Below are 25,636 nucleotides of genomic sequence, written 5' to 3'. Positions count from 1 at the left end.
AGAGTGTCTTGATTGTAATCTGTGGCAGCACTTCTGCTTTATATACAAGTAAATATACAGAAAATAATGTTTCCTAACAATTTTTCCTCTAAAATTTATTTTATCTTTTTTTTTGTGCGTATTATTGTCAGTTTGTAAAAGTGGCGTACTAGTCATACAAAACGTTCCCAGCAGCGACCTGGGAATCCTCCCCATGCTGTTCCAGAACCATTTCGGTGGTGTTTCTATCAATTTATTACTTTTTCCTATGAATCAGGCAACCTCCCCTCTTCAGAGCAGGGGGTGCCTGGTTTAATGCTTGGGTTCTCCCATTAAATTTCATTATACTCGGGTGAGCACCCGAGCATCCCGATGTGTTCGACCAGAGCACCCGAGCACCTTGGTGCTCGATCAACACTAGTGGGAACAACAACCCACTTCACATAAAAGTGTCATTGGGTATGTTACCCAGATGCAAGATCGGACGAAGACAGTGTTGCCTCTCGTTAGGGAGCATATGGAGGCAGCTCAGCGAGCCCAGAGCCGGATCTATAATCAGCACGCTCGGGTCCGGATCTTTAACCCGGGTGTACAGAAGACAGCCCGCAGACGGGTTTTCTAGGAGAAGAGGTACCGACCCCTCTGTCTGATGCAAGCGAGGCAGCTGCCACAGTGAAAATTGCTGACAGCCTCTCCTCTAAACAGACTCAGGAGGCTAGGGAGTTCATTAGTCGGAACACGGATGTGTTCTTGGACCTCCCTGGATGCACTTTCATAATCCAGCATGACATTGTCACTGAGCCTCAGGCAAAAGTCCGGGTGCCCCTAGGCTCGGCGACAAGCCATATCGGAGGAGGTGCAACTAGACGTCATTGAGAAGTCAAAAAGTCAGTGGGCCAGTCCTATAGTATTGATACCCAAGCCGGATGGGACTTTCGAAAACTTAACAAGGTTTCCAAATTTGATGCATATCCCATGCCCCAGGTGGATGAGCTCATCGAGAGGTTAGGACAAGCCAGGTATTCTGTTTTGGACCTAATGAAAGGGTACTGGCAGGTTCCCTTAACGCAGGCTGCCAAAGAGAAAACTGCCTTCATCACGCCTGAGGGTCTGAATCAATATAAGGTCTTACCCTTTGGTCTGCATGGCGCCCCTGCCACTTTTCAGCGACTAATGGACATTGTGCTTTGTCCACATCATCAGTACGCTTCGGCTTACTTGAACCATATTGTCATCTACACTACCGACTGGGAAAGTCACCTACCCAAAGTGCAGGCTGTAGTGGACTCCCTACGGAAACCTTGCCTAACCGCTAACCCAAAAAAATGTGCAATAAGGTTAGAAGAGACCTGGGGTATGTCATTGGGTGCGGAGTCATCAAACCCCAAGTGAACAAAATAGAGGTGATACGGAATTGGCCCCGACCTGTCACCACTAGGCAAATAAAGTAATTCCTGGGAATGGTGGGCAATTACATGAGGTTTGTGTAATGACCGGCGTCACGCACAGGGAGGAAAAAAGGGAAAGCCTTGCCCAAGGGAGAGGGTAAGGTGGTGACCCCTGACTCACCTTGCGGCTGGCACCTGACTGCCCTGACGTCCCTAGACGGGTTCCTCACCCGTGCGGCGATCACGTGCCTAAACCCTGGCTTTCCCTAAAATGAGCCGTAGATAGTGAACAGGCCGGTGGGATCGCTAGTCCGCACCACTGACACTAAGAGGGAAACACCAGGGAGAGGACAGACAATACAGACAAACACATACACCCAGGTGGGCGACCACAGCAGACCACAAAGGTCCAACAGGGATCCAGAGGGTAGCGTTCTAGACCAACAACCAGAGAACGCAGCAACACAGCTCCAGAGGGTCAGAATAGATGTCCAGGCAGGAAGCTCTATATCTGGCAACCAGAGAAGTGTGAGAGGGGAATATAAGGAGGTTGGGAGTGCTGGACAAGGAACAGCTGAGGAGAAGGAGCTACGGATCCCTAAGTGAGCCAAAAGGGTTTGCAAAGCAAACCAAGAAAGCTACCATAAGGAAACAGCCCTTTCTTACATAGAGCGCGCAGCCAACCGCTGCGACTTCCTGACCCCGGGTATAACGGAGTCAGGCGTGGTTCTTGACACCCTCGTGACAGTTTGTTCCCCACTTTGCTACGCTAGCCGTGCCCTTGACAGGACTCTTGAAGGTACACAAGTCAATGATGGTTCGCTGGGATGATGAGGCGGAAGAGGCTTTCTCCGCTTTGAAGTCGGCCCTGTGCGGGTCCCGGTTTTGGTGACGCCCGACTTTAAAAGGGAGTTTATAGTACAGACCGATGCCTCTGAAGTTGGCCTCGGTGCTGTACTGTCTCAAGAAGTCAACTGGGAGGAGCATCCCGTTGTCTTCCTCAACCGTAAGCTCACCCCAGCTGAGACCCGTTATAGTATAGTGGAGAGAGAGTGCCTGGCTATCAAGTGGGTGCTAGAATGTCTCCGCTATTATTTATTGGGAAGAAAATTCAGCCTGGTGGTTGACCACTCCCCTCTCAAGTGGATGAGCCAGGCCAAGGACCGAAATGCCCAGGTCACCCGATGGTTCTCTCCCTACAAAACTTTGAGTTTTCGGTGGAACACAGTGAAGGCTGGTTACAGGGAAACAGGGATTCCCTGTCCCGGGTACACTGTCTGGCGTGTGTTCACCCCCTCTGGGTTGAACAAAGGGGGAATATGACACAGTGAGAGGTTTTGTCTGGGAAAACATGTATTTTCCCCCCAGCATGTGCTGCTGGTCTGATTTACAGCCAGGTGAGGTCAATTACAGGACTGGATTTTAAATGCCGGTCCGGGTTTTGGCAGCACCTGGCTGTCCTTAAATAGGCAGCTGGGCTCAGAAGCGAGGTCTCTGTGTTGGGATCTGGGAGCCTTGCGTCTGGATGAAGGCTTGCTACCTGTTTGGCGTGAAAACAGGTTGGTGCTGCTATCAGCAAGGACTCTTTGAGGCAGTATTGCCACATGGTGTGAATTACCACCAACACCGCACTTGCCTAAAGTGTGAATAAAACACTGAACTGTTTGATCCAAAGAACTTATTGTTACCTCTATACTGCGTCCGATAATCCTGTCTACCAGAGCGAGTCCCCACAATATATATTGATAAAAATCATACTTCTGATATATATATAAATGCATAATATGTGGGAAACTACTACTGATGTGTTTAGCCATAATAGATTTACATATGTAATATATTAAATATTCTAAATATATAATAATATATGTAAATATATAATGGCTAAAAACATATATAATATATATATATATATATATATATATATATATATATACTGCTCAAAAAAATAAAGGGAACACTTAAACAACACAATGTAACTCCAAGTCAATCACACTTCTGTGAAATCAAACTGTCCACTTAGGAAGTAACACTGAGTGACAATCAATTTCACATGCTGTTGTGCAAATGGGATAGACAACAGGTGGAAATAATAGGCAACTAGCAAGACACCCCCAATAAAAGAGTGGTTCTGCAGGTGGTGAGCACAGACCACTTCTCAGTTCCTATGCTTCCTGGATGATGTTTTGGTCACTTTTGAATGCTGGCGGTGCTTTCACTCTTGTTGTAGCATGAGACGGAGTCTACAACCCACACAAGTGGCTCAGGTAGTGCAGCTTATCCAGGATGGCACATCAATGCGAGCTGTGGCAAGAAGGTTTGCTGTGTCTGTCAGCGTAGTGTCCAGAGCATGGAGGCGCTACCAGGAGACAGGCCAGTACATCAGGAGACGTGGAGGAGGCCGTAGGAGGGCAACAACCCAGCAGCAGGACCGCTACCTCCGCCTTTGTGCAAGGAGGAACAGGAGGAGCACTGCCAGAGCCCTGCAAAATGACCTCCGGCAGGCCACAAATGTGCATGTGTCTGCTCAAACGGTCAGAAACAGACTCCATGAGGGTGATATGAGGGGTCGATGTCCACAGGTAGGGGTTGTGCTTACAGCTCAACACCGTGCAGGACGTTTGGCATTTGCCAGAGAACACCAAGATTGGCAAATTCGCCACTGGCGCCCTGTGCTCTTCACAGATGAATGCAGGTTCACACTGAACACATGTGACAGACGTGACAGAGTCTGGAGACGCCGTGGAGAACGTTCTGCTGCCTGCAACATCCTCCAGCATGACCGGTTTGGCATTGAGTCAGTAATGGTGTGGGGTGGCATTTCTTTGGAGGGCCGCACAGCCCTCCATGTGCTCGCCAGAGGTAGCCTGACTGCCATTAGGTACCGAGATGAGATCCTCAGACCCCTTGTGAGACCATATGCTGGTGCGGTTGGCCCTGGGTTCCTCCTAATGCAAGACAATGCTAGACCTCATGTGGCTGGAGTGTGTCAGCAGTTCCTGCAAGACGAAGGCATTGATGCTATGGACTGGCCCGCCCGTTCCCCAGACCTGAATCCATTTGAGCACATCTGGGACATCATGTCTCGCTCTATCCACCAACATCACGTTGCACCACAGACTGTCCAGGAGTTGGCAGATGCTTTAGTCCAGGTCTGGGAGGAGATCCCTCAGGAGACCGTCCGCCATCTCATCAGGAGCATGCACAGGCATTGTAGGGAGGTCATACAGGCACGTGGAGGCCACACACACTACTGAGCCTCATTTTGACTTGTTTTAAGGACATTACATCAAAGTTGGATCAGCCTGTAGTGTGTTTTTCCACTTTAATTTTGAGTGTGACTCCAAATGCAGACCTCCATGGGTTAAAAAATTAGATTTCCATTTTTTAATTTTTGTGTGATTTTGTTGTCAGCACATTCAACTATGTAAAGAACAAAGTATTTCAGAAGAATATTTAACTAATTCAGATCTAGGATGTGTTATTTTTGTGTTCCCTTTATTTTTTTGAGCAGTGTATATATAAATTTTAAATTAAATTTAGCCTCTATTTCTGAAAAGTTTCTGCCGGGATTTGAACTCACAATCTTCTACATTAGAGCCAAGAATATTAATCACTATGCTATTAAGCTACATGTTAATCTGCAGTGAAATATGAAATGATACAGCGGCTGCATAGGAACACTTACTATTTTACAAACTACTATGAGGTTTTTCTGATACAATTTATGATTTAGCTTTATAGCTGAGTGGTCAAAGACCTTGCCTCTAATGTAGAAGGTTGTGAGTTCAAATCCCAGCAGAAACTTTTCATTACAGAGGCTAAATTGCATTTAAATAAACTGATTTAAGCATTGCACACAAGGTATTCAGCCGAGCATCGCAATGCTCGAGACCAACTGGTGTTAGGCCGAGCATCGCAATGCTCGAGCCGAACTGGTGTTAGGCCGAGCATGCACGCTGAACACTAGTTATCTGTTCTAATTTTGCTGCGTGTATTAGTGGAAAAGAAAATATATATTTGCTGGTCAGCGGTGCAGTTATCTGATCTAAAGCCTTTTGTGGTGTGTATTAGTGGAAAAAGAAAAAATATATTTGCCGGTCAGCAGTGCAGTTATATGTTCTTGTCACAGCCAGACAGCTGAGAAGCGCTCACAGGAGCTTCTCAGATCCTCCTCCTTGAATTTCTTTGTTTTGGTTTAGTTTCTCATCTCGTTAGTCTATCTCAGCTGTCATGCTGTCGGGATTCAAACCCGTGACCAGCCACATCCCAGGCGGTAGCCCTGCTTACTAGGCTACCGTCCTCTCTGGACATTCCTCCCTGAAGCCTATTAGTTAACCTCAGTCTTGCCAAGCCTTGCTCATTACCCTTGATTCCCCACACCTGGTACTTCCCTATATAAGTCCAGCCCCTTGCACTCCAGTTTGCTGATTATTGAGCTCCTGAGCCTTGATCAAGCGTCTCCTCATCTGCTGCTCTTGTTACTATTGAAAGTCCACTGCTGACCAGGAATTGCCTACCGACTACTCTTCTGCTTGTCCCTACCTACTGAACTGCTACCACCGTTGCCATCCGGATTGTCTGACTACGCTTACTGCCGCCTGCCCTGACCCACCGCCTGCCTACCGACTACGCTTCTGCCAGACTTCCTGCACCTACTCCTGCCTGCGGTCCTTGCCACTGGGCTCCACTCCTACCTCCAGCCAGCGGTCCTCTGACTCAGGTGAGCCTGTAGGACTGTTACAGAATAATCAGCCAAAACTATGGAGTCCGCAATGGCCACTCTGCGTAAGCAGGTCTCCGAACTTCAAGAATTTGGTACAACATATCAGGAGAAATTTGCCCAGCTCCAAGGCGTAGTCCAAAGCCAACAGAGGGAGATTATTGAACTACAGAGGCAACTCCTGGACGTCCGCGGCGCGCCCGCAGACACCCGCATGCCACTCCCATCAAGATTCAGCGGCGACAGACGCCAGTATCGGGGGTTTCTAAACCAATGCCGCATCTATTTTCAGATGTACCCGGCCCCCTTCACCACCGAGAAAAAGAAGGTGCTATTCGTGGTCAATCTCCTGACGGATGAAGCATTAGAATGGGCATCACCATACGTGGAGACTAACAGTCAGCTCCTGGACAACCTAAACAACTTCATCACCGCCATGAGCCAAGTCTTCGATGACCCCAACCGCTGTGCGACAGCCGAGGCGCGACTACATGGTCTGCGGCAAGGGAGACGCTCCGTCGCCGAATACACCGCCGAGTTTCGCCGTTGGGTCACGGACACCACCTGGAACCCAGCGGCTCAGAGAAGCCAATTCCGGCGAGGCCTGTTAATAAAGGACGAACTCGCCAGAGTTGAGGCCCCGGACGATCTGGATGACTTCATTCAGTTATGCATCCGGATAGATCAAAGACTCTCCGAGAGGAAGAAAGAAAGACTCTGGTCCTCGGACCACAGACCCACTTACTCCTTCTCTTCCACCGCCCAGCGCGACCCCCAGTCAGTAACTGAACCTATGCAGGTCGACGCTCTACGTAGGTCTCTATCCACAGCTGAGAAGGAGAGAAGGCTGGCCGAAAACCTCTGCCTCTACTGTGGGGAGCCGGGTCATTTTGCCATCAAATGTCCTCATAAGATCCGAAAGACTATTGCCGTCACGGAGCTAAAGGAGCAACCACAAACTCCAACCCCGCCAGCAGCCCCTGAAAATAACAACACAGCGGCTCATGGATCCCACTTCATCATCCCCATCCTCATCGACATTGAGGGGCGACAACTCCCCTGTTCAGCGATGTTAGACTCCGGGGCGGGAGGCAACTTCATGGACCTAACCTTCGCCCGCGAAAAGAACATTCCACGGACAATCAAGGCAGCCCCCGTTGACCTGGAAACCGTCGACGGATCCCCACTCTCCTCGGGGCCGGCCACTCACGAGACCACCGAACTACAACTCCTCATAGAACCAGATCACCGTGAAAAGATCCACTTCTCTCTGATCGCTTCCCCGAAGTTCCCAGTGATCTTGGGCATCCCATGGTTGGCCACCCACAACCCCTTGGTGGACTGGGAAACCCGCTGCATACGATTCCCATCCGAGTTCTGCACGCTAAATTGCTCCCACAAACCCGTCCTTCCACCCGAAGACACCACCATCTCTAAACTATCCGTCAAGGATCTGCTACCCCCTCAATACCGAGAGTTCCAGGATGTCTGCGACAAGAAAAACGCAGACAAGCTGCCACCACACCGACCCTACGACTGCCCTATAGAACTGTTGCCCGGGGCCGAAATACCCTTTGGCAGTATCTACTCCCTCTCAGAGCCTGAACTCAAGGCTCTGAAAGAGTACCTGGACGAGGACCTGAGGAAGGGGTTCATCCGGCCCTCCACCTCCCCCGCGGGAGCCCCCTTTTTCTTCGTAGAGAAAAAAGACTCCTCCCTGCGTCCCTGCATAGACTACAGAAAGCTTAATGACATAACCGTAAAAAACCGGTACCCGCTCCCACTGATTTCCGAACTCCTTGAGAGACTCCGGGAAGCGAAGATCTTCACCAAACTCGACCTTCGAGGGGCCTACAACCTCGTCCGAATCCGCCCTGGGGACGAATGGAAGACCGCCTTCCGGACACGTTATGGTCATTTCGAGTACCTGGTCATGCCTTTCGGACTCTGCAATGCTCCCGCCACCTTCCAGCACTTCATTAACGACGTCCTCAGGGACATGCTGGATCTGTTTGTAGTCGTTTACCTGGACGACATCTTGATCTTCTCTGAAGACCTCGAGCAGCACCGCGAACACGTCCGCAGGGTACTGCAGAGACTCAGACAGAACTCTCTCTATATCAAGCTAGAGAAATGCGAGTTTGAGCGAACCACCACTCAGTTCCTCGGATACATCATCTCCCCAGAGGGCCTAAGTATGGACCCGGGGAAGGTCCAAGCTGTGATGAACTGGCCCGTTCCGAAAAACGAGAAGGAGATACAAAGATTCATTGGCTTCGCCAACTTCTATCGGAAGTTTATCCGGAACTTCTCCAAGGTCATAGCACCAATCACCCAACTCACCAAGAAGGCAGTCCCCTTCTCCTGGACACCCGAGGCCCAGGAGGCCTTCACCAAGTTGAAACTCCTCTTCACTTCTGCCCCAATCCTAATCCACCCGAACCCCGAGCTCCCATTTACAGTCGAAGTGGATGCATCAGACTCTGCGGTGGGGGCAGTTTTGTCACAACGGACAGGGGAGAGGATGCTATTACACCCGTGCGCATATTTCTCCCGCCAGATGTCCCCCTCCGAGAAGAACTATGACATCGGGAACAAAGAACTACTGGCGATCAAGGATGCCTTCTCCGAGTGGAGACACCTGCTGGAGGGAGCCACCAACCCCATAATCGTACTAACTGACCACAAGAACCTCGAGTTCATCCGCAGCGCTAAGAGACTCTCAGCCAGACAGGCCAGATGGAGCCTATTCTTTTCCCGCTTCAACTATCTCATCACCTATCGCCCTGGATCAAAAAACGGCAAGGCTGACGCCCTCTCCAGAATGTTTTCAGAGCCCTCACAGAGTAACAAGGGCCAAAATAACATCTTACCCGAGAGAAGGGTCGTAGGGGCCACCTACTCTAAAGAACTCCTGGGCACAATCAAAGAAGGATATGAAAATGACCCCTTCCTCTCCCACCCCACAGGCAATGTCAGCCTTACGTTTAGGAACGGTCATTGGTTTCATCAGGACCTACAACTATATGTACCAGAAATCGCACGGCTCGAAGTGCTCAAACTCAACCATGACTCCAAGGTGGCCGGTCATTTTGGCACAAGAAAGACCCAGGAGCTTCTCTCCCGCTCCTTCTGGTGGCCAACATACAAGGAGGACATCAAGAGGTACATCTCCTCGTGCACGGTCTGTGCCCGCAATAAGACTCCTCGTTCCTCTCCCGTGGGTCTGTTACAACCCCTCCCGATTCCCTCCCGCCCCTGGGGCTCGATCTCCATGGACTTTGTGGTAGACCTTCCTCCTTCAAAAGGGATGAACACCATCCTGGTCGTGGTCGACCGTCTCACCAAGATGGCCCATTTCATCCCCTACAAAGGCCTACCCACAGCCAAACAGACGGCCGATCTTATTCTCAGAGAGGTCTTCAGGCTGCATGGGATCCCGGACGACGTGGTCTCCGACCGAGGCGGACAATTTGCCTCAAAGTTCTGGAAGAACTTCTGCCTGGCGCTCGGGGTTAAAGTGAACCTGTCCTCTGCTTTCCACCCTCAGTCAAACGGGCAGACGGAGAGAACTAATCAGACCCTAGAGCAATACCTACGCTGTTTCAGCTCCCACCTGCAGGATGACTGGCTGGATCATCTCCCCACGGCCGAGTTCGCCTACAACAATGCTGAGCACAGCTCAACCAAGCACAGCCCCTTCTTTGCTAACACAGGCTCGCACCCGGTGTTCATTCCCCACCTGCCCGTCGCCTCCACCCTCCCAGCAGTGGCCGAACGCCTAACAACCCTACAGGAGGCACAAAAGAACATTATAGACAACCTCCAGCTTGCCCAGAGGCGCTTTAAACAGGGATCAGACAGACGTCGCAAACCCACCCCGGGCTTCCATGTGGGAGACAAGGTGTGGCTGTCCACCAGGAACCTCAGATTGAAGGTCCCCTCCAAAAAATTTGCCCAAAGATACATGGGTCCGTTCCGGATCACCGCACAAATCAACGAGGTCACTTTCCGTCTCGACCTTCCGGACTCCATTAGGGTGCACCCTGTCTTCCATTGCTCTCTCCTCAAGCCATACGTGGAGAACACCTTCACAGGCCACCACTCTCCCCCTCCACCACCCGTGAGGGTACAGGGTGAAGAAGAATATGTTGTCGCAAAGATTCTCGACTCCAGGATCCACCGGGGAAGACTACAATACCTAATTGGGTGGGAGGGTTACCCTCCTGAGGATAACTCCTGGGAGCGAGAAGAAAATGTCCACGCCCCCAGACTGGTAAAAGAGTTCCACCAACGGCACCCCGGTAAGCCTGCCCCTGCGGTGCCCGGAGGTCACCTTGGAAGGGGGGGGAGTACTGTCGGGATTCGAACCCGTGACCAGCCACATCCCAGGCGGTAGCCCTGCTTACTAGGCTACCGTCCTCTCTGGACATTCCTCCCTGAAGCCTATTAGTTAACCTCAGTCTTGCCAAGCCTTGCTCATTACCCTTGATTCCCCACACCTGGTACTTCCCTATATAAGTCCAGCCCCTTGCACTCCAGTTTGCTGATTATTGAGCTCCTGAGCCTTGATCAAGCGTCTCCTCATCTGCTGCTCTTGTTACTATTGAAAGTCCACTGCTGACCAGGAATTGCCTACCGACTACTCTTCTGCTTGTCCCTACCTACTGAACTGCTACCACCGTTGCCATCCGGATTGTCTGACTACGCTTACTGCCGCCTGCCCTGACCCACCGCCTGCCTACCGACTACGCTTCTGCCAGACTTCCTGCACCTACTCCTGCCTGCGGTCCTTGCCACTGGGCTCCACTCCTACCTCCAGCCAGCGGTCCTCTGACTCAGGTGAGCCTGTAGGACTGTTACACATGCAGTTGGACTGATTGCTACCCTTTAAGTTCCTCCCCATAATGCAGTAGTGTGCGGCTGATACAACTTCCTGGAGTGTGTGTGCATGCTGTTCCCAGTTCCCAGTCCTCAGTCGTCTGCAAGATAAGTGCTGTTTATGTATATATGATTTTGTCTTTTCTGGATCCAGGTGACCCTGACTCCCTCCGTGTCAGTGTAGGGAGCCGGTGGTCGTGTCCCTTCACTATTGTAGGGTCTTCAGGTAATAGATAGCCGAGGAACGTGGATATGCGGCCATCCACCTTTGGGGTGTTCGCATAGGCTGAGCAGTGAGGGAGAGCGGCAGGTCTATTGCAGGGGTCTCCCTTTGTTCCTTAGTTGTGGATCCAGAGAGACATTGTTTATATGGTATTGTCTTGTTTCCTGTACACCATCCGTGACATTATCAGCCGCCAAAACCGTCTCAAGCATGGATCCGGTTTCACTTTTGGCTGAACGCTTTCAGGGTCTTGCTTTGGAGGTAGCTGATCTCCGTAAGACTTTTTCTCAGTTTCAAGTGACCGGTTCAGCTTGCGTTCATGGAGTTTGTGCTGAGCCTAAGATCTCGCTCCCGGATACGTTCTCCGGGGGTAGTGAGAATTTTGTGCGTTTTAGAGAGGCTTGCAAACTCCCTTTTCGCCTTCTTTCCCATTCTTCTGGTGATGAAGAACGGAGGGTGGGGATCATTATATCGCTGCTCAGGGGTAACGCTCAGTCCTGGGCCTTTTCGCTGCCGGAGGGGGCACGGCCCCTTCGTTCAGTGGATGAATTCTTTTTAGCCCTGGGTCAGATATATGATGATCCGGATCGTATTGCTCTGGCTGAGTCTAGACTAAGTCTGTTATGCCAGGGTAAACAATCCGCAGAGATATACTGTTCAGAATTTCGGAGATGGGCAGCAGATACGGGTTGGAATGATGCTGCACTCCGAAGTCAATTTTGCTTTGGTCTTTCAGAGGGATTGAAAGATGCATTTGCCTTTCATGAAAGACCTACCTCCTTGGATTCTGCTATGTCTCAGGCTGTTCGTATTGACAGGCGTCTTAGAGAGAGAGGAGAGATCTCTCCTTCCTGTCATACTCAGTCCCGGGACAGTGCAGCGGTCTCATTCTGTGCACAGGGGTCTCAGTCGCTGTCAGCCCCTTCTGAGCAGGAGTCCATGCAGCTGGGGTTGATTGCCTCTGACAATAGAAGATTCAGCCCGCAGGGGAGGGTTTGTTTTTGTTGTGGAGGTATAAATCATTTGGCAAATGTTTGTCCCTCTTGGAGATTCAGGCAGTTTTCTGGGAGTAATAAAGAGACAAAAAGGAAAAAATCTTTTAAAAATGTTCCGTCTGTTACTATTGGCAGGGTTGAGGCGGAAATTGAAGGTTTTCCGTTTGCTTGTAGTTCCCGTTTTGTCCTGCCTGCTAGGGTGGCGCTAGAGAGCAAGAGCATTTTTTGTGAGATTTTTGTGGATAGTGGAGCAGCTGTCAACCTCATTGATAATCAATTTGCAATAACTCATGGTTTCCAGGTATGCACTTTGGGAAAGGATATTCCTGTTTTTGCTATTGATTCAGCTCCACTTTCTCAAATCATTAAAGGGCATAGTTCACAATATCCGTTTAATTGTGAGTGATGCTCATGTTGAGGATGTGTCATGTTTCGTCCTTAGCGGTTTGCCTACTTCTCTAGTGTTGGGGCTACCCTGGCTCACTAAACATAACCCCACCATTGATTGGCAAGCGAGGCAAATAAATGGTTGGAGTAACTTTTGCAGAGAGAATTGCCTCATAACATCTGTTTCTGAGGTTTCTACTAAGACTGTACCACCTTTCCTCTCTGAATTTTTGGATGTCTTCTCTGAGAGTGGAGTTCAGGGTTTACCTCTGCACAGGGAGTATGATTGCCCTATTAATCTCATCCCAGGCGCCAAGCTGCCTAAATCTCGTTTATACAATCTCTCCCAACCTGAGAGGGTCGCTATGCGGGCTTATATCTCTGAGAGTCTGAGAAAAGGACACATACGACCCTCGAAGTCACCTGTTGCCGCTGGTTTTTTATTTGTTAAGAAAAAAGATGGTTCTTTAAGACCTTGTCTGGATTTCAGGGAGCTGAACAGTATCACTATTCGTGATCCTTATCCGCTTCCTCTGATCCCGGACCTGTTTAACCAGGTTGTTGGGGCTAAAGTCTTTTCCAAATTAGACCTAAGAGGGGCATACAACCTGGTTAGGGTCAGAGAAGGAGACGAATGGAAGACGGCTTTCAATACCCCTGAGGGCCATTTTGAGAATTTGGTTATGCCTTTTGGTTTGATGAATTCCCCAGCCGTTTTTCAGCATTTCGTCAACAGCATTTTTTATCATTTAATGGGAAAATTTGTATTGGTGTATTTGGATGACATTTAGATTTTTTCTCCTGATTGCAAGACTCATAAGGAACACTTACGTCAGGTCTTGCTCATCCTGCGGGAGAATAAATTATACGCGAAACTGGAAAAATGTGTGTTTGCGGTTCCAGAAATCCAATTTCTGGGGTTTCTTGTCTCCGCTTCTGGTTTTCGCATGGACTCCGAGAAGGTCCGCGTTGTGCTTGAGTGGGAGCTTCCTGAGAATCAGAAGGCGCTGATGCGTTTTTTGGGCTTTGCCAATTATTACAGGAAATTTATTTTGAATTATTCCTCTGTTGTTAAACCACTCACTGATATGACCAGAAAGGGGGTAGATTTTTCTTTCTGGTCGGTAGAGGCGCGTAAGGCCTTTTCTAATATCAAGGAGAGTTTTGCTTCCGCTCCCATCCTAGTACAACCTGATATTTCGTTACCCTTCATAGTTGAGGTTGATGCTTCTGAGGTAGGGGTGGGTGCGGTCTTGTCTCAGGGTTCCTCTCCTGCCAAATGGCAACCGTGTGCCTTTTTCTCAAAGAAACTCTCCTCCGCAGAGAGAAATTATGACGTGGGAGATAGGGAATTGTTGGCCATCAAGTTGGCTTTTGAGGAATGGCGCCATTGGCTAGAGGGAGCCAGACACCCTATTACCATGTTTACTGACCATAAAAATCTGGCCTACTTGGAGTCAGCCAAGCGTCTGAACCCGAGACAGGCCAGATGGTCTTTGTTCTTTTCAAGGTTTAATTTTGTTGTTACGTTCCGCCCTGGGGTTAAGAATGTGAAGGCAGATGCCCTGTCACGTTGTTTTCCGGGAGGTGGGAATTTTGAAGACCCGGGTCCCATTTTGGCTGAAGGTGTGGTGGTCTCTGCTCTTTTTCCTGAATTGGAGGCAGAGGTGCAGGCAGCCCAGTCAGAAGCTCCTGATCTTTGTCCTCCTGGGAGGTTGTTTGTGCCTCTCGCTTTGAGACACAAGATTTTTAAAGAACACCACGACACGGTCCTTGCTGGGCACCCGGGGGCAAGAGCCACACTGGATCTCATCGCTCGGAGATTCTGGTGGCCTGCGCTTCATAAGTCGGTTGAGGGTTTTGTGGCAGCTTGCGAGACTTGCGCTCGTGCCAAGGTCCCTCATTCACGGCCATCAGGTCCTCTCCTTCCTTTGCCCATTCCTTCCCGTCCTTGGACACATCTGTCCATGGACTTCATAACGGACTTGCCTCGTTCCTCGGGGAAGTCTGTGATTCTGGTGGTGGTGGACCGTTTTAGCAAAATGGTGCATTTTATCCCTTTTCCTGGTTTGCCCAATGCTAAGACGCTGGCGCAGGCATTTATTGACCACATTGTCAAATTGCATGGGATTCCTTCAGACATAGTCTCTGATAGGGGCACGCAGTTTGTTTCCAGATTCTGGAAGGCTTTCTGTTCTCGCTTGGGGGTTCGGTTGTCATTCTCCTCTGCTTTCCATCCGCAGTCGAATGGCCAGACAGAGCGCGTCAATCAGAATCTGGAGACATATCTGCGCTGTTTTGTGGCGGAGAATCAGGAGGATTGGTGTTCTTTTTTGTCCCTTGCTGAGTTTGCTTTAAATAACCGTCGTCAGGAGTCCTCTGATAAGTCACCATTTTTTGGTGCATATGGGTTCCATCCGCAGTTTGGGACTTTCTCGGGAGAGGGCTCTTCTGGTTTGCCTGATGAGGACAGATTCTCCTCGTCTTTGTCATCTATTTGGCAAAAGATTCAGGATAATCTAAAGAGCATGAGTGAGAGATATAAGCGTGTGGTGGATAAGAGACGTGTGCCTGGTCCGGACCTGAATGTTGGTGATCTGGTGTGGTTGTCTACCAAGAATATCAAATTGAAGGTTCCCTCCTGGAAGTTGGGTCCTAGGTTTATTGGGCCTTACAAGATCCTGTCTGTCATCAATCCTGTTGCCTACCGTCTTGATCTTCCTCAGACTTGGAAGATCCATAATGTTTTTCATAAGTCCTTATTGAAACCTTATGTTCAACCTATTGTACCCTCGCCTTTGCCTCCTCCTCCGATTATGGTTGATGGAAATCTTGAATTTCAGGTCTCTAGGATTGTGGATTCTCGTCTTGTCCGCGGTTCCCTCCAGTACCTCGTTCATTGGGAGGGTTATGGTCCTGAGGAGAGGATGTGGGTCCCAGTGACGGACATTAAGGCCTCTCGTCTCATCAGGGCTTTCCATAGGTCCCATCCTGAGAAGGTGGGCTCTGAGTGTCCGGAGTCCACTCCTAGAGGGAGGGGTACTGTCACAGCCAGACAGCTGAGAAGCGCTCACAGGAGCTTCTCAGATCCTCCTCCTTGAATTTCTTTGTTTTGGTTTAGTTTCTCATCTCGTTAGTCTATCTCAGCTGTCATGCAGTTGGACTGATTGCTACCCTTTAAGTTCCTCCCCATAATGCAGTAGTATGCGGCTGATACAACTTCCTGGAGTGTGTGTGCATGCTGTTCCCAGTTCCCAGTCCTCAGTCGTCTGCAAGATAAGTGCTGTTTATGTATTTATGATTTTGTCTTTTCTGGATCCAGGTGACCCTGACTCCCTCCGTGTCAGTGTAGGGAGCCGGTGGTCGTGTCCCTTCACTATTGTAGGGTCTTCAGGTAATAGATAGCCGAGGAACGTGGATATGCGGCCATCCACCTTTGGGGTGTTCGCATAGGCTGAGCAGTGAGGGAGAGCGGCAGGTCTATTGCAGGGGTCTCCCTTTGTTCCTTAGTTGTGGATCCAGAGAGACATTGTTTATATGGTATTGTCTTGTTTCCTGTACACCATCCGTGACAGTTCTAAAGCCCTTTTTGTGGTGTATTAGTGGTAAAAAAGTATTTGTCGTTGTGTGGTGAAGTGAGGAAATTACAGCCCTTTTTGGCGTGTATTAGTGGTAAAAAATAAAGGGCTTATTAGGCGTTGTGTGCTAAAGTGAGAAAATTACTGACTTTTTAGGGGTGTTTTCATTTCCTATTTATTTGATCTAACAGTATGTCAGACAGAGAAGTGCCAGGCCCTGCACAGGGGAGTGGCAGAGGCGTAAATGTTTCTGTCGCAGGCAGAGGTCACAGCAAAGTAAGGGGGCGTGGCAGCAGGGGTTGCAGCGAGAGGCCTGAGCTCCCCGTGTCGTCTAGCGGTCGTGTCTTGACCAGCAACCCAGCAGTTCTTGAATGGTTGACTGAGTCATCCATTTCATCACAAGTGACATCAGACACCCCCAGCCAAGAGAGGGTGGGTTCCTCTGACACATGACGGGGGTATTGGTTATACCCCGCTCGCTCCCCCTTTTACCCACTACACCATCCCAAGCTACTCCCCACCCCACCCCGGCCCAGCCCTTACCCCGGGCTCTGCCAACTCCCAATAAAACACTGACACCTGGCTTGGATTAAATTGGCCACAGCAGCCATTTTATTACATAAATACATATAATAAATAACCTTTTAATCCCAAACTGTAAAATATTCCTGAATCCCAACGGGGGAGGTCCTGGAAGCCCCAAACAGCAGAAGTTTATTACCAGGTTGAGCCGCCTTGCCACCAGCCGTTAAACGCCAGCTCGGAGGCACCCCTGACGGCCCACCCCCCAAAATTATCCACAACCGACCACCAACTATGGGAGTCCAGCCCCAACCGTGGAGCCCTCCCATCCTCATCCTTTAGAATCTCACCAACTTCAAGGACCTCACACCGCCACAGCCGCCGTGACAATTGTAGCCCCCCCCCCCACCGTCACCCACCGCTCTCTTCCGACTCTTTTAATTCCATATCCGGCATTGGACACTCCTAAAAGGAAGAAAAGAAGGGCGGGAGTTTCACCTGCACCCCAAAATGGCCTCCACTCTACTCCAGCCCTGGCTACTTAACCCCTCCAGTTCCACCCCCCAAACTTAAACTGGCCAATCCCTATCCCCCCGGGGCTCGCTAAACCAAACCCCCCGTCATGGTAGCCTCCCCCCAGGCTACTCCCCCAGTCCGGCTATTTCTTGACGGGGGTATTGGTTATACCCCGCTCGCTCCCCCTTTTACCCACTACACCATCCCAAGCCACTCCCCACCCCACCCCACCCCGGCCCAGCCCTTACCCCGGGCTCTGCCAACTCCCAATAAAACACTGACACCTGGCTTGGATTAAATTGGCCACAGCAGCCATTTTATTACATAAATACATATAATAAATAACCTTTTAATCCCAAACTGTAAAATATTCCTGAATCCCAACGGGGGAGGTCCTGGAAGCCCCAAACAGCAGAAGTTTATTACCAGGTTGAGCCGCCTTGCCACCAGCCGTTAAACGCCAGCTCGGAGGCACCCCTGACGGCCCACCCCCCAAAATTATCCACAACCGACCACCAATTATGGGAGTCCAGCCCCAACCGTGGAGCCCTCCCATCCTCATCCTTTAGAATCTCACCAACTTCAAGGACCGCCACAAACGCACGGGCTTGGCCCCTTAAGCCCCGGGCGTCCCTCCACATACGCAGCGCCGTCTCAATCCTATCCTGCAAGGCCAAGCACCACATATCCAAACCCACAGCGTTCAAATGTACCCCATCCGCTCGCCAAAACCCCCCAACACCCTGCTCCAGGTCCACATGCCTCACAGCCACTGCCCCATTCCTTGCCATGAACCGGCCTATGGCCCGGTTAACCTTCACCCTTGCCTTGTTTACTCCCTCCACCGAACGCGCACTCCTCCACACCTTACGGGGGACTATGTCCGACCACACCGTCACAAGGCTCGGGAACAGAGACCACAACCTAAGGAGATCAAACTTGATATCTTTCACCAACTCCCTTAGCGGCCACGCCCCCAAATAATTGCCCCCCACGTGCAGGACCAATACATCCGGGGCCCTATCTAATCTAACAAACCTGTGCACCTCCGCCATTACGCCCCCCCACATCATTCCCCTACGACCCAGAAATCTTACCACAGCTGTAGACCGTTCAAACCCTAACTGTTGACCATCCGGCCGAACCGCTGCCTGGATGGCTCCCCAAAAAATGTACGAATGGCCCAAGATCCAAACTAAAGCCGGCTCAGCACCTGTAATAACAGAAACGAAAAATAAAATAGCAAAACGCATTCCACATGCAAAATTAACACACTCCGTGCTACAATCTTTCTGGATGGATATATGAACTAAACCGGACCGATTCCCACCTCCCTATCCGCTTAATCACCTCCTGCCCCAAACCCCACTGAGCTGCCTCCCTCGCCGCCCCAATTCTGAACGAATGACTCGAGTACCCCTTCACTTCTCTGCCCAACTGACCCAGGCACTTTCTAAAAACCGCTGTAAACTGAAAGCGCGAAAGGAAAGACGCATCCGCGTGCACCAGAAGAGGAAACACTCCTCCTCGCCCCTCCGCCCCATACTCCCGCATACACTGGACCGGGCACATCAAACAACCCAAGACCTCAAATAAAACAACCCTGCGACCCCTGCCTTCCATATCCGTTTTTGATCTCCTAATGACGAACTCCACCCTATCTGCAAAAAGGTCTATGTCATCCCAAAGCAACCCCCCTCCCCTACTAACCGATGGACTCACCAGTTCCCCCAAACGCAAAGCCCCAAAGAACGCCAGTGAAAAAGCCAACCTGAACAACCGCAACTCCCACAAGGAAACACAAACTTTTTCTAGCTGCTCACCCAACTGAAGGAGCAGGGAAAACGACACCGGCCTGCGACTGTCCTCAACCGACCGCAAACGCCGCCAACCCTTCAGTGCCTTCACCACCAGGAAGGACTTAGTGATGTCCGGCAACTTCCGCAGCTTGAAACCAAAAGCTAGCCCAGCCATACAACCATTCAACTTCGAAACAGACCACCCGTCCTCCCTACACTGACCTATAAATAACAGCAACGATATCTCCGACTCCTCATCCCCCACCCCCAATCTAGCCTTCCAATCCTCCCAACACTGCCATGCCCTGTGATATGTCTCCCACGTACCGGGCACTAATGAGGACTGGATGAGCCCCATTACGTTGTCTCCAGGAGCTCCCATAGGCAGCTCGGGCAGTCCAGCCCGTCCTCATCCGCTTCCGGAGCCAGCTGGCAAAAACGCTCCCACTGAGAATGAGAAAGAGCATCAGCAATACAGTTGTCAACCCCTGGTACGTGCACAGCTACCACCCACGCATTGATGGTCAAACACTCCAAAACTAACCTCTGTAACAACCGCACCACCAGAGGTGACGAGGCTGACAACCCGTTAATTGCCTGCACCACTTCCAAGTTATCACAGTGGAAACGGACCTTCTTATTCCTAAACTTTTCCCTCCACAGTAGGATTGCTGCCACTATCGGGAAAAGTTCCAGCAGCGCCAAATCCCTCACCCAGCCTCTACTCACCATTACCCCGAACAATAAGCCCCATAGCCACAACCCCCCGCCGCATCAGAAAAAAGGTCAAAGTCAAATGCCTCCACAACATCCCCCATAAACATATCCCGGCCATTGTACTGACTCAGAAACGATGCCCACACCCGTAAATCCTCCCTCAACTCCCTCCCTAACCTTATGTAATGATGCGGTGCCGTTACCCCACCGTCGCAGCTGCCAATCGCCTGCTAAAAATCCTCCCCATGGGCATTATACGGCAAGCAAAATTTAGCTTAGCCAGGAGTGACTGCAGCTCCTTCAGCTGAAGTTTTGCTAATCGCTGCGCCCTTCCCACCTCCCTTTCCAAATCCTCCAGCTTGACCCGGGGCAGTCTACATTCCATGTGCTCCGAATCGATCACTATGCCCAGGAAGCTCAATTCCGTTGCGGGACCCACCGTTTTCTCCACCGCCAGGGGAACACCAAACGCAGCGAACAGCACCTCCAGTGAATGCAGCAATAAAGAACATACCTTTGAACCCGCGGGGCCAATACACAGAAAATCGTCTAAATAGTGAATGATAGATTCACATCCAGCCGAGTCCTTAACCGCCCACTCTAAAAATGAGCTAAACTTTTCAAAGTACGCACACGATAGCGAACAGCCCATCGGTAAACAACGATCAATGAAGAACCCCCCATCCCAAGAACACCCCAACAAATGCAGGCTATTCGGATGAACCGGCAGCAACCTGAACGCGGCCTCGATGTCTGTCTTCGCCATCAATGCCCCCCTCCCGAACTGTTTAACCCACTGCACTGCCGCGTCAAACGAGGTATAGACCACCGAACATAACGCTGGATCAATACCGTCGTTCACGACGATACCTTTGGGAAGGATAAATGATGAATGAGGCGAAATTTATTCGCCTCCTTCTTCGGAACCACCCCCAGAGGCGACAGGCGCAAATTCTCTATCAGGGGCTCCGAAAAAGGCCCATCCATCCTACCCAATCTCACCTTCTTCTCCAGCTTCTCAGCGACTAAGCCTGGGTGTTCCCTAGCAGACCGCAAATTTTTTCTAATCAACACTGGCCCCGACGGAACAAAAGGGATACAAAACCCCCACAGGAAACCCTCCCGCCTACGCGTCCGGGTATCTAGCGAGGAACGGTTCCATCCTTTCCAGACGAACCGGCGTCACCCCCTTTGCTAGCACCCTCGCCTCCCCTCTGCCTAACCCCCCTGAAGCACCGTGTGGCTCCATGGGACCCCCCACAGCTAGAGCACTCGTGCTTGAACTTGCACTTAGCACCGAACTTGCACCCCCCTTCATTAAATAGTAAACACAGTCCCTTAGCTGACACTGCTGAAAAGGCCGACTGCCCTCCGGCTCCCGACTCACCCCGAAACGACTGAGCCCCCGATTCCCCCTGAAAGGACTGGGCCGACCTAACCGGCGCCGTCACCTTCAACCACAAAGCTATATCTTTGTGATCCCATCTAATACTCGGGTGCACCGCCTTACGCTGCCTAAATTGTTCATCGTAACGCAGCCACGTCTGCCCCCCATACACACGATACGCTTCCCCAATGGAGTCCAGATAGCAAAACAGCGCAGAGCAGCACTCTGGCGCCTTCTCCCCTACCACGCTGGCAAATTTTGCAAACGCCTGTAACCAATTAGGGAACGTGCACGGTATTAACCGGTACCGACGCTTCTCCTCTTCCTCCTTTTTACCCTCATCCTTCCTAGCCTTATCCAGGTTAAACTTCTCCAAGGGGAGCAGGGAAAAAAATCTCCACATACTCCCCTCGCCAAATTTTTTCCCTAACTTCCTGCTTCAAATGGGCCCCCAACGGCCCCTCAAAGCAAACGTATACCTCCCCCCTCGCCTTATCGTCCAGCCGCACCCTATCCTCCTGTTCCAAACTACCCACCTGCGTCTGCACTTATGCCGTGGCACTTTGCGGACCGAAAACGGGCTGTCCTGTCCCCCCCATCCCACCAGAACTTCCCCCCACCCCCCAGGCCGGTAACGGGGACGACCCTCCCGCACCCCAACCAGCCATCAACCCCGCCAAACCCCCCAGCAACTGCCCTAACCCCCTACCCAACTCCCCTTGGGGCCCCCCTGCTGCCCCCCCCAGAAGAACTAGCAAGTAACTGCACTAAAGGTCCCCAGATCGCCTCACCTGGCTGCCTGGGAGCTGTGACCCCATCAGCCGAAGATCCTGACTCCAGACATTCCTCCCTCTGCGACGATGCTGTTGAAAAGCGATCCCCCGACGGTCCCCTGGCCCGGCTGGGACCAGAGACGTGACATCCATGGTCTTCACTCGACGCCCCAGAGAAGGCGGAGCCTGGAGGGTCTTGCTGCAACCTCGCCCAGGGTCTGCTGCTCTCCCGACACATGCTCACGCCGAGGGGCCTCATCCACAATCATCTCCTGGGTAAGGCCCGCCGTACCTGGTCCTGAACACTGGAGGGCGCTGGTACATCGCTGGACAGACCTTCCAAGGCCTGCTCGAGGGCTCCGCCTGCTGGCCGGATTCCTCCCACGCCTGGGCCCACAAGCAGAAGCTGTACCTGCGGCCTGCAAGTGTGAAGGGTCCTTTGCAGGGCTCCGTCTGCGGCACTGAGCCCGAGGGGAGGATAATTGTGGACTAAGGCGCTCCGGTGGCCGGACCCGCCGAGGCCGTGACAATGAAGGCTGAGGCGAAACGGGTGCCTCAGCCGCCCCTCTCAGCAGCTGCTGGACCTGCTCCTGAAGCCAGCCCGGTCCTCTACTCGCCGTCGTCGTCCTCAACTCTGCGATCATGGCGTCCACCTCCATCGCGGTGCGCGTGTCAGGTCAGTTTCACCTGCACCCCAAAATGGCCTCCACTCTCCTCCAGCCCTGGCTACTTAACCCCTCCAGTTCCACCCCCCCAAACTTAAACTGGCAAATCCCTATCCCCCCGGGGCTCGCTAAACCAAACACCCCGTCATGGTAGCCTCCCCCCAGGCTACGCCCCCAGTCCGGCTATTTCTACGCTTAGTTGGCATGGCCCGGGAGCAGGCCCTGTGCCCTCACCTGCCCTTACCTGTCCTCAACCTGCCCCTGTCCTTTTCTGTTCCCTCAGCTAGAGAAGTATTGTATGCTGTGGTCTCAGCTCCACTATACAGTGAGGGCGAGCTACTAGAAGACAGTCAGCAGCTACTGGCAAGCCAAGATGTGGAGGAGACATGCGCCGCTACCTACACTAGGCAGGCAAGTAGTGATGAGAAGAGTTGCATGGAGGCTGGTGTTGCGAGCAGCCAGGCTCCTGACCCAGAGACGGTTGAGGAGGACATCAGTGACGTTTAGACAGTACTTGATGATGATGATGTAGCTGATCACACTTGGAAGGCGGGTAATGAAGGGGCTTCATCATCATTGGAAGAAGAGAGTGGCAGTGTGCCTGTGAGGCAGCAGCAGATCCAGCAACTCGCTAGCGTGGTGGTCCAGCCTGCCACAGCAACCACTGCATCGCCCAGTGTCACACAGCCGAGTTCAGGCAGTCAAGGCTCCACCACCTCAGCTGAAGGGAGCTGTCTGTCCTTCCCATCATCTGCTGGTCCTGATGCTCCTGCTCCTCGCCCTCCTATTCCTCCTCAGTCATTCCGTCAGCAATCGTTCACCGAATAGATTGCCAAGAGACAACAGTTTGTGTGCACTCATCCAACGGCGCAGAAGCTGAACGTGCCCCTATCAAAATTGCTGGTGCTGCAGTCCCCCCCTTTCCAAGTGGTGAACTCTGCACCTTTCAGAGAACTGATGGCTTGTGCCAAGCCGAGGTGGAGAGTCTCAAGCCGCTATTTCTTTGCCAAAAAGGCAGTACCAGTCCTGCGCACACATGTAGAACAGATGGTGTGCCAGTCCTTGATCCTGTCGGTGTCTGCCAAAGTGCACGGAAGCGCCGATGTGTGGATCTGTAACTACGGTCAGGGACAATACATGTCCTTTATGGCCCACTGGATGAATGTGGTTCCTGCACATCCACACCAGCAACTTGGCCAGGTGATGCTGCTTCCGCCTCCACGTTCTCAAGCCGTTGGTCTTGCGACAATGTTAGCCTCTGCCTCCTCATCCTCCACCGTGTCCTCAGCCTCCACTGCAGGGAAAATTCACAGTGCTCCTCCAGCATACCACATATACAGGACACGGTGGTGTCAGGCTGTTCTACACCTCGTTTGCCCGAGTGAACGGAGTCACACAGGGGAGAAACTTCTCCATGTCCTTCATCAAGAAATCGAATCCTGGCTTTCTCTGCGACAACTCAAAATCAGAACCATGGTGATCGACAACGGGAAGAACATAGTGTCGGCGCTGCATCAAAGAGGGCTGAGCCATGCGCCCTGCATGGCACACGTGTTCAATCTGGTTGTCAAGCGGTTCCTGAAGTCTTTCACCCATCTGCAAGACATCCTAAAAATGGTCAGGAAAAATTGCATGCACTTTAGCCACTCGTACACAGCAAATCCTTGAGCTGCACTGGCAGAACAGCATCCCCCAATATAGGCTGATATGCAACGTTTCCACCCATTGGAATTCCACAATATGTTAAACTGACTAAACGAACAGAGAAAGACCATAAACGATTTCTTGATGATCCAAGTGGACAGGAGTACTCCCCTGTGTAACTTCGATGTCAGCCAGTGGCAGCTCATGCGTGACACCTGCCGTTTGCTCAGGCCCTTTGAGGAGGCCACGTTATTTGTTGCTATGACTACGGGATGAACAACGTCATTCCACTGCTTCATGTCCTGGAACAGATGCTGGTAAATCTGGCTGGTCAGGGGACTGGAGACATGGCGCCTAGATCTCACAGCCACATGAGCCCTGTGGGGGCTGAACTGGAGGAGGAGGAATTTGGAGCACAAGCAATGTGTAGCGAAATGGGTGGTTTTTCTACACAGGTGACAGGAGAGGGGGGAGAGGAGCAGGCAGAGGAGCTACAGGGCGATAAGATGAGGAAGAGGACCCAGAAACACTGTGGCAGTATGCAGTGGAGATGGAGGCAGGGAGTCCCACCCAGTCACTTGTGCAAATGGCCCGCTACATGCTCTCTTGCTTGCGTAGTGACAGCTGAATTTTCACCATTAGGCAGAGGGATGACTTCTGGCTCTTCACCTTGTTGGACCCTCTCTACAAGTCCAAATTCGGGGGCCTTTTTTGCACCCGCTGAGAGGGAGATCAAACTGAACTACTATAGAGACATCCTATGTAGTCAGTTGGCTACTGTCTATATGCTCAATCGCTCATCCTCACGCAGGTCTAACCGGGGGGCTCTCTGCGCTCATGTTCCACTGCCATGGCTGCTGGAGGGGGGTGGGGGGTAGGAGTAGTTCCAGCTCCATCAGCAGCAACTTAAAGGGAACCTGTCACCGGGATTTTGTGTATAGAGCTGAGGATATAGGTTGCTAGATGGCCACTAGCACATCCGCAATACCCAGTCCTTATAGCTCTGTGTGCTTTTATTGTGTAAAAAAACGATTTGATAGATATGCAAATTAACCTGAGATGAGTCCTGTCCCTGACTCATCTCAGGTTGATTTGCATATGTATCAAATCGTTTTTTTTACACAATAAAATCACACAGAGCTATGGTGACTGGGTATTGTGGATGTGCTAGCGGCCACAGTGCAGTTTCTAGGTAAAATTTCTCTCAGGGCGAGTGTCAAAACCCCCCCCCCCCCCCCCCCTTAAAACTGCTCGATGAAATAAGTGTCTCCCCATTGTATAAAATGTGGAACCACATTGCACGGACGGTCACAGTGACGCACCCAGTGACCCACTGTCCCACAGACTCCGGCTCTCACTCACAGCAGGCTTCTTTTTCAGCACTGCTCCGGGTGGGCGGTAACAGGCAGGCAGTGCGGGCGGCGGTGCTCACCTCACTCACTGTACGTCATGCGGCGCG

This window comes from Bufo bufo, chromosome 2 (assembly GCF_905171765.1).
Source record: "Bufo bufo chromosome 2, aBufBuf1.1, whole genome shotgun sequence".
Taxonomy (NCBI): Eukaryota; Metazoa; Chordata; class Amphibia; order Anura; family Bufonidae; genus Bufo; species Bufo bufo.
Note: the sequence above shows the minus strand (reverse complement) of the source record.